This window comes from Phyllostomus discolor, chromosome 3 (genome assembly GCF_004126475.2).
Source record: "Phyllostomus discolor isolate MPI-MPIP mPhyDis1 chromosome 3, mPhyDis1.pri.v3, whole genome shotgun sequence".
Taxonomy (NCBI): domain Eukaryota; kingdom Metazoa; phylum Chordata; class Mammalia; order Chiroptera; family Phyllostomidae; genus Phyllostomus; species Phyllostomus discolor.
Window position 1 is genome coordinate 9,457,151 of NC_040905.2, and position 9,770 is coordinate 9,466,920.

The following is a 9,770-nucleotide window of genomic DNA, read 5'->3' on the forward strand; positions in this document are numbered from 1 at the left end:
ACCAGTAAGGTGACGTGCAACAAGGACTGATGCCTCCTGTCCTCGCGTTCAGTCCGTCCCTGGCGTGACGCTCACAGAGGGGGATCAGCTGTTCTCGTTTCCAGCTGGGGTTTTTTTCTAGGTCAGAAAAGCATCTGTGGAGAGATGGAGGCCAAAGAGAACTTTGCTAACGTTTTATTCCCATGGAAGTTTCTGGTTCGGTTGCTACCTCGGTGTAGTTATGGGCTCATTATGGCTTCCTGCTGTTCTCCTCACCAGATACCAAACGTCTGTAAGAGCAGGAACCACGTGGCTTTCTTCCGTGCAGTATCCCTCACGCCGAGCTTAGCTGTCTCCCGCCGGAGTGCTGGCCAACAGATGTTAATGACTGTGTGTGAACAGAGTTACCAATCACTCATGTAGATGCCTTTCTTGACTAAAAGTGAGAAATAATCCTGAAACCATCCTTTAGTATCTACCTCTGCAAGCTGATAACATATAAGATGAAGACGGCAATCGTGGCACAACTTTTGAGTCATGGAAGGCACTGCGGCTCCTGCCTTACTCTCTGATGCTGGATCGCTGGACCGGCCACTCGGCTGTGTGGACTGTCCCAGCAGCCCTACGGAGACATCTGTGTGACCAGCCACTGAGGCTCGTTGCCCTGGGTCACTTTGCTGGCAGCAGGAGCGAGCCATCTTGAAAGTGGATCCTCCAGCCCTCGTCAAGTCTTGAGAGGACCGCCGGCTCAGCCAACATCTTCCCTGCAGCCCCCTCCGTGGGAGGTCCTGCGCCCGGACCAACCGGTGAAGCTGCTCCTCGATTCCTGAGCCACAGAAACTGTGAGATAACAGATGCCTACTGCTGTTTGAAGGCACTAAGGGTTGGACGGTTTCTTATGGAGCAGTAAATAACACCGAGATCTGAACGAGGACAAACTGATGGTCTAACATGGTAGTGAATACCACGGTCACTGCCTACATTGAGCCTTCGGGGCTGGTGTGACCCTCCCCCATCTCCTGAAAATATCGTTTCGTGACAACACATAGCTACGTCCCTCACTGCAAATTGCTCTCCTCTGAAGTTAAGTCTTATCTAAAATGATGGCCCCCGCCTACCTAGGGCAACCTGTGGCTGATGACTAAGGGGTGTGGGAACAAAAATGTCTAGCACCCTTCCTTCGGTCTGTCCCTTTCCCCAGCCTTGCTTCCGTCAATGTCTTAAAGATGCGCCTCCAGAATGCTCTCCAGAATAAACCTTCTACAGGCAACTCTGTCTCAGAGCCAAGCTTCCAGGGCACTCATCCTGACACAGCTGGTGCCTGGAAGGGTCCTTGGAAGCAGAGCACATGGCAGATGGCCTGGCTGGTCTGCCAGGGCCTGGGAAGGGAGCGGGTTAAACAGCGGGGGCAAGCATGTCGGGGGAGGAGGCATTCGGATGGGCCTATGTGTGTGGGCACCACTAGCATGGACTGTGAAAGAGGAGCTAACTAACCGGGTGACTCGGCTAGCCCATGGCAGCCCGCCTCTGTCCTCCCCCACCCAGCGCTCATACGGTGGGTTCGTGCACAGCGCAGCCAGGACAGCAGACACGAAGGCTTGTGCGTGGACCCAACAGCACACGCACGGTGGCTGACTTAGCTAACAGTGCTGCTGAGCGTCCGTCCAACCTGCCAGCAGCAAAGAGTGGCACCGGTCTCCCACGGCACCTTCACTCAAAGAGCCCGGTCAGTCGTGTGGCAGCAAATCAATTCCCTTGAACCTTTTCAGTTCTAGAAGGACCAGTGTATCCTGACTAGGGCTGACTCATAGTCCGGGGAGGGGTCTGCTTTTGTTGCCCGCAGCGCTTCGGTTGAATGTCTTTGGGATCCCTTTGCCTGGGTGTAGTGGTTCATGCACAGGCACAAGCAGCCACAGTTTCAGAAGGACTTGGGGAGTTGGGGAGGCTGGTCTAGGTGCCCACCGGGCCAGCCACCTGGGACAGCGGACTTGCTGGCTAAGGACGACGGACACCCAGGGTGAGTGGTGGAGCCTCGGGACAACAAGCGTCGGTTTTGAATGTGAGGCCGACTGCAGCAGTAGGGCTCCTGCTCAGCCCACTCGTGCTCCCAAGGTTTCCTAAGAAATGACACTAACCAGAGCCCCGGACACATTGCTTCCAGGTGGGGCACCATGACCATTAGATGCAAGAAGCTCTGAGCAGCCTGCGGTGGATACTACAGTATCCCACTGAAGTCCCTCTTTAGGAACACTGTATTCACGCCTCGGCGGCCAGACTGTCAGCCGCTGACTGGTCATAGCTACATGGCTCACTGAGGATTGCCCTTGGCTACAGGAAGCCCCTTTACCTGCGGTTATGCTGTCTCCCTGGAGACAGCTGGTGGCCAATGATTGGTTGGTGTGAGGGTGCAAAGGTGGGCGCATTTGCCACCATTAGGAAGAGCTTCCCACGGGAATGGCTGAGGCCCCTGTGGCAGCTGCACTGTGGATCCGCTTCCACTTTTCCCCACCTGCCTTCCCCAGGTCCTCACAGGTGTAGGTCCCAAGACGCACCCCCAAAAACCTCCTGCATGCAGCTCCCTGTCTCAGAGTCTGCTTCCGGAGAACCCTGACGGAAAAGCTTCCCTACAGGGATTTTAAACTCCAATCCACAGAGAAAAAAAAATGAAACCAGAGGGCAGTCCATGCTCTTCGTCATTAGCCCCCTCGGCAGGAAAACGAGCGGTTTCAAGCTCTAGGAAGACAGGGGGACGTTGATTAAAGAAGATATTGCAGAAAGCACTAGGAGGCCTAAAATCTCATTGACAATTAGCGGAGTCGTTTCCTAGAAGGACAGACGTGGTTGTGAAGGCATGTGACACAGGACAAATAAGTTGGGCGAATGAAGGCAAGGAGGAGGAGAGCATTTCGGCACCGGCGAGTCGGACTGACTTGCTCGTGGCTGCAGAGAGCCACTGAGCATGTCCTCACTGCACGAAGTGACCGGGGGCTTCGCGTCTGTGCCCCCCACAGACAGGCACGGGAAAGGACGCGGTGTCGGGGGAGGGGTGCTCACGTGCCCCGGCTTCCCCGAGGGGGCTGGGCGGAATCACCGCAAGCCGGCTCCTCGCCCCCGTCTTTACTGCCGTTGTCGTCATGCAGTGTTTGGTCTGTTGTGATTGCTCTGACACAATTGTTAGTGGCTTGTAAGTTCCGTCAACGTGTTACTAAACAACTTGTAGCCTCTTTAAAAGAAGAAACAGTTTGGTGGAAATTTGCGTGTTGAGAGAGGACAGAGAGGCCAGCAGGAATCAGCAGGTGGCAGGGGGAGCGGGCAAGGGTTCGCCGACACGTGTACCCAGAGTTCACACTGACTGGGATCAGTGCGATCCTTCTGTGGACTTTGGTTTTCCCCACAAATTTCTCGTCTCTTCTTTGCCTGCTCCACCCTGGAAGGGAGGGCGACAGTAGACATGACCACGGAGGTCTCTGACCCTCCAGCCTCTGGTCGGATGGAGCCCCTGGGAGCTCAGCACGGGAGGATATGGAAGGAGGGAGGGGAGAGAGGCCGGGGTACTTTTCCTCACCCTCTCCCCATGAGGTTGCCACAGGCTGGATGCATTCCTCTGCTGAAAGTCACCAGTCCTGTCACACTGCCCCTCCCACACAGCCCGATGGATCCACGGTCTGGTGGCAGCTCCCTGGCCCGGCCCCTTTTCGATCAGGGGTGCTGACTACCCCGAGCTGCTACCTGCTGGGAGGCACTGTTTCTCCCTTACGGTTCCCCAGCACCCACTCACATCCTTGTCAACAGTCTTTTCATCCAACCCTCACGCTGCCCAACCCCCGTGTGCCCCTGCCAGGGCCCTGAGGGAATCTCCCTTCTACTTCCTTCGTGGTTGGGAGACGGCATTCTGGACCCGGCTCTTACGGAGCGAGCTCAGCATCCACGTGCCCGCGGCCTCCGGACGAGCACATCCGCAGATCAGGCACTCCCAGATTTAACACACAACTCCGGACCCAGGGAGGGAACTCCTCCGCCTCATACCAGGGCTGTGCTGTCCTAGCGTCGTCGTCCTGCAGAAAGGGACCGGGCGGGAGGGCAGAGGAGAGAGGGTTGAAAGATACTGAGCTGCCCGTGAAGAGATGGTGGTGAGCACCGAGACTTGGCGTGATCGGGGCCACAGGTAGCAGCAGGCCTGGCAGGATGGGAGCGTGAAACCAGAGGCATCAGCAGAGCAGAGCCAGGAAAGTGATTTCAAGTAAACTCAGGCTCCCAGGAAGCCGTGGACAGACCGACGAGGCCACGGATGGCTGTTCCCACACTCTCCACCCCTCAAGGGTCTACCGTTCCAGGGGCAGCCCCATTGACGAAGCTCCTCTCAGGCCCCAGTCACCTGCAGCTTTGCATCCATTGGTTCGTTTCAGCTCCCCTGGACAGAGAAAGCTGGCGTGGGGCCACGGGCCAAGGGACTTGCCCAAAGACTCAGGGCTCGTGAATGATTGAGCTAGGATTCCAGATCTGGGACTTAATTACCCAGTTAACCACCCTCTTCTGGAACAGACTTGGCCTGGGCCTGAGGAGGCACATCCGGGCCAGAGTGGACACAGGGAAAATTCAGCACAACCTCCTCTTAGCTCTCGGAGGTCATTGGTGTAGACCCATGTTCACGGCCAGCCCCACGCCAGCCCTGTCTGTCTGTCTGTCTGTTGGAGCCAAAAATCATGTAGAACCAGAGGAGGCCCCCACAGGCTGGTCAGCCCTGCATCCGGGGACCTACTGCCCTCCCTGCCCCCTGCACCTGCCCTTCCTGTCCAGATGTGGATACTCATTTCCCGGGGGTCAGAACCACAGCGGAGCAAACCCTGGGGACCAGAGAAGTGGGACATGGTGAGGTGTTTGCCTTCGTGGATTCCCCTCTGTGTGGTGGGGGTGTGCCGGGAGAGAAAGGTGCACGGGAAACACTCCTCCTGCAGTAAACAGCCCAGGCCAATTGGCACCCCAGCCACGGAGCCATAATCTTTCCATTATGCTTTGCATATTTATAACCGAGAGCTCTCCTCCTCTGCTACAAACAAGATTGCAACGAGTCTGCCAAAAGATTCTCTCTAAATATCAGTCTTCACGGCAGAAAAACCGGTTATCCACGTTGGACTGCCCTTCACAGCAGCAAGCGCGCCATGCTCCAACTCCCTGCAGCTGGGAGGCAGTGCACAAGCAGGGGCCGAAGAAAGGGGACTTGCGACTTTTAAACTGCTCCCCAGGTGTCCTTCGGTTTGGCTGGAGCGGCGCTGCTCCTCTCAATCAAGAGCTGTGGCTGCAGGCAGGCCGCCCTCAGGACCTGCTCCTGAGATACCGGTTCCGCAGCCACCTTGAGTTCCCATGTCCTGAGGGCTCTGTGCTTTTCCAGTTTCCTTAAGTGCATAAAAATAACCAAGGAGCCCAGAGCACCTGGCCCTGTTCCAGTGTGCAGTCCTTCCTTGGCTACCAGTGTGGTCGCCGGTGTCCACTCCCATTTGCATTAAAGGAAAGGTGGAACAGAAGGAGAGACCTCCTCCCTCTGTCCCCCAGACCTGCAGGGCCTTCTCCCTCTGTCCCCCAGATCTGTGGGGCTTGTGCGGGGGGCGGTGAGTAGGGACGGAAGGAGTTAGTGATCCAGAAGCCAGACCTGTGTTCCGTGACAGAAGCCCGCCCTCCTCCTGCCCACTGTGCAGAGGAGCCCTGGAAGGGGAACCTGCAGCTGACGTGGGCAGATTCCTTCCTCCCCTGGGCAACGCAGCTCCCAGGCCCGCCCCGCACAAGCCGGCCACAGGAACACAAGTCACAGGATCGGAGCTGCCTCCTTACCTCCCGTGGACACGACCTCTGGAATTCTGAACCGGCCTGGAAAGTCCTGGGCTCCACAGGGTCTTTCTCGGGGTCAAAAATGTTACTGAGAAGTGGGAGGGGCCCGGAGAATTCCTGTGTTACCCTAGAAAGACCCCAAAGGAAGCAGCATCCCCAGCTGGGCCAGCATAGGCTCTCGCTGTAGGGGGAGGGGAACCCAGGGCCTGGCCAGCCACAGCAAACATTGGGATCCTTTCTCTGGTCCCTTCAGGACCTGTGGGAGGGAGCAGCCTGAGTCACAGAGGGCATTTCTGCTACTATTCTTGCTCCTCTCCCCGCCAGCCCTTAGTCGCCAGCATTTCTCAAACCATCGTTTAGCTGTGAATACCGGAGACTTTCTTCCTGGCCTGACCACGGTCGCCGGGTGGTCATGCCGCTTTCTGGCACAGCCCTGGGCGGAGGGCCAGCCGCCTCAGATCCTCCGAGAGGGCGCGGGAGGGAAGATGCCTCCCCTCCACGGGCCAAAGGGGCTGTGGGTTCCAACCGCCTGGACACTCGGGGTAGAATCAGGCGGAACAAATTACAGGGAGTAATTTAGGGACAGGGTGGGGGTGGGGGTGGGGCCCTGCCTCCCTCCAGACCCGCGTTGTCAAAGGCCCTCATTTTGTGAAGGTGTTGTAGCCAAAACTTGGCTTCTTTGTCAATGACCCCCTTTGTGGAAAAGTCTGGAAATAAAAGAATAAGAGGGAGGAAAGCAAGAAAAGGCCAGACAAATACGTCTTTTCAACGCTAGCTATTGAATAACCCTGCAATTTCAGAGCGCCAGTCTCCCCCTGGAGGATTCTGGGACTGTCCTTAGCAGTAATGTGGTCCCCCACATCTTGTCTGTGAAACGCCAGGACAGGGCTCTCTGGTGCTCCGAGAGGCTTGCCCTTGCGGGGAGACATGTTCAAGTTCAGCCGCTGGGGAGTAGTTACCGAGCAGGCAGGAGCTCTGTGCTGGGGGTCCACAGGGGTCTTCTGCTGTGATTGGGAAGCTACAACTTTCATATGTCAAACATTAGAAATAATGTTAGGTCCCTATATGAGGAAGGATGGTGGACAAAAACACAAGAAAGGAGAGACTTTAAAGTTCACAAAGAGAACTGTGAGGCGGGGCCCGAGACAGGAGGAAGGGCGAGCGGAGGAGTGAGTGTAACACACGGTAGAGCGCGGGTGACGATTCTGAGTGACCCACGTGCACCCAGCTTGTCAGCACTTCCTGGCCTTTGACTCCCACCTCCCCCCCCCCCCGCCCCCGTTGTCGTCATCACCACTTGCCAATGTCCTGCCTTCCCACCTGGACTGAAACCTTACTTATCCTTCACAGCCCTGCTCCACGCGTACCTTCCTCACGGGGATCTCTCCCGCACCATCATCCCACACCAATTTCCCTTTCTGCAAACTCTGCTTCCACTTAGTCAGCAGCAGCCAGTGCAGTGCTCAAGGACTTCTATTTATTCCAAGCGCGTGTCTTGTTGATCTTGATGAAGGACATGGTCCTTGAAGACCAGGGTCACATCTTGCTGTGGGACAGGACACAGCAGGAGAGAGTGAAGCTACTTTGCAAACACTGGTTGGATTGCTTGGAAGTTCAGGACCTTGCTTCCCTGGGAACAGTGTCATGCCAAGTGTCCCCAACTGGAGAAGCTTTCTGTCTCTTGGACAGTTCCCTGGCCCCTCCACACAACCCGCCTCAGGCTCTGTGGTGGCCCTGCAGTCTTCCCTTCTCTGCCCCGTGTGAGCTCCTTGCACAAGTTTTAAGAAGAAGAATTGCATTGTTCTTAGGAGACGGAGAAGAGCAGCCGGCCTCCCTTTTTGTACGTTATTGCATAAATATTTGTCTAAGCCGAATCTGGAGACTACCCACATGGCGTGGAAAGGAGGGCAGGTCCGTCGGTGAGCTTCTCGGTGAATACACAGTCACACCAGCTTCCATTTCAAGAGCAGCCAACCTTGGTTAATCAGTATGTGACCCAAAACCTTTGCTCTGGCTCTGATCCCTCCTGTCCTCTTTTTACCGTGTTGGGTTTCTAAGATCCCTCTCCCAAGAGGCACGCAGGGTGGGAAAGAAGAACAAGGAAAAAGACAATGCACAAAGGCGGTGTTGTTTGTGGCCACACTGCCCTGCTTGGAGGCTTGCAGGAGAGAAGGCTGAAGGCTATGGTCAGAGTGAGAGTTTGGGGTTTAGGGTTACCTCGAGATTCAGGAGGTGTGCACCAGCCACACCCCAAGGGCACCGGAAGCAGGAGGAAGAGCGGGCCACGGCAGCATTTGAAATGCAGCACGAAGAGCTTCCCCCTCTGCTTTAACTCTAGTGCGAGATGTAATCATAACTCTTGCTGTTGAATGAGTATCAGCGAAGTGCTCGACACTTTACGTGGGACATGGTGTTCTGCAAAACTATTCTTCACAGTGGAAAAAATCATCCCACTTATACAGATCGGGACACTGAGGCTCAGAGGTGTTACGTGAACTTCCTCTGTTGAACGGGTAGTGACTGCGAACCTTTCACGTGCCAGGACTTGGACCCGGGATGGGCTCCGTCTTGGAGCTGGTCCCGCGGAACCGCGCCGTTCCCTGCAGGGAGGGATGTCTCCAAAGGCTCTCCTCTTTCATCCTCGTTTTAAAAACGTTCCTTTGGAATCCTGGCAGCTCCCTGAGTACCAAGTAAGGACTGTTCACTACGTGCACCCATGGGCAGTGATCGTGTTGGGATTTGTCTGGTTCCTGCATGTTTTTTTTTTAAAGGACAGGTAGAGAAAGACCATTTTTGGACTCAATTTCATGCTTCTTCATTTAGGAGCAGTTCTGGGAAAGAATAAAAGAGCCAGTAATGCCCAAAAGCAATATTTTAGCTGCGGGAACCACTTCAATGAAAGGGTAGGGGTAGCTTTTCAAAAAGACTCAGTCTGACAGTGAAGTTGTATTCTGAAGGCTTCCTGTCCTCCAGGCCCTGTCATGGAGGATCGATCCAGTTCCCTAAGCCACAGCCCCTGGAGTCAGCATGGACGCCCCTCCCCCAGCCTGACTGAGGGGACCCCCCCTCTCCAAAGTGCCACCTCGGCCGTGCACACTGCCCCCCACAACTCAGACCACGGTCTTCTCCCGCAGACATTGCTGCAACCAGTTGATCGCCACAGCTCTGGTTTTACTTCCCTCAAACCCACCTCCCAGACAGCCGCCAGGGGCAAGGTGCTGATATGTAAATGAGCAATATGTAAATTCGGTCCTGTCTCTCCCCAGTGCTCTTAGCATACATTATTAGCAGAGCAAATAGACTCCCTCACAGTCTAGCCCAGCACTGTTCAATAGGGTATCAGCCACACAGGTTATTTATGATGTTCTAGCAGCCGTATTCAAAAGTAAAAAGAAACAGGAGGAAATAATTTTAATCTTTTATTTAACCCAATATATTCAAACTGTTATGATTTTAGCATGCAATCCATATTTTAAAAATATCCATGAGATATTTTTCAGTCTTTTTTCTTGTACTGCATCTTCAAAACACCAAATTTCTCTCAGAAGTCCTTAATCTGTATTTAGATTTCATAAAATGTTTACTTTAAACAGTGAGTTCACACAGCCAAATTCTTCAGACATACATTAAATTGTTCCGATAACTGAATCGGGTATTAGTTTAAGTTAAAATTAATGAATATCAAACACAAACATTCAGTTCTTCTGTCACGTTGGGCACAGGGAAGCAGCTAACAGCTACGTGTGCCTGGTGACCACCATGATGAAGAGCGTGGACCTGCCCCCGGTCAGACCCTCCGTGAGACCTCGGGGACATCACGGTACGTAAGAGAAGTCAGACAGAGAGGACACGCACCAACAATATCACTTCTCTGTGGAATCTAAAAACGTCACACTCATAAAACAGACAAGTGGAATGGTGGTCAGCAGGGCTGGGGGTGGGGGAATGGAGAGAGATGTGGCTTACGG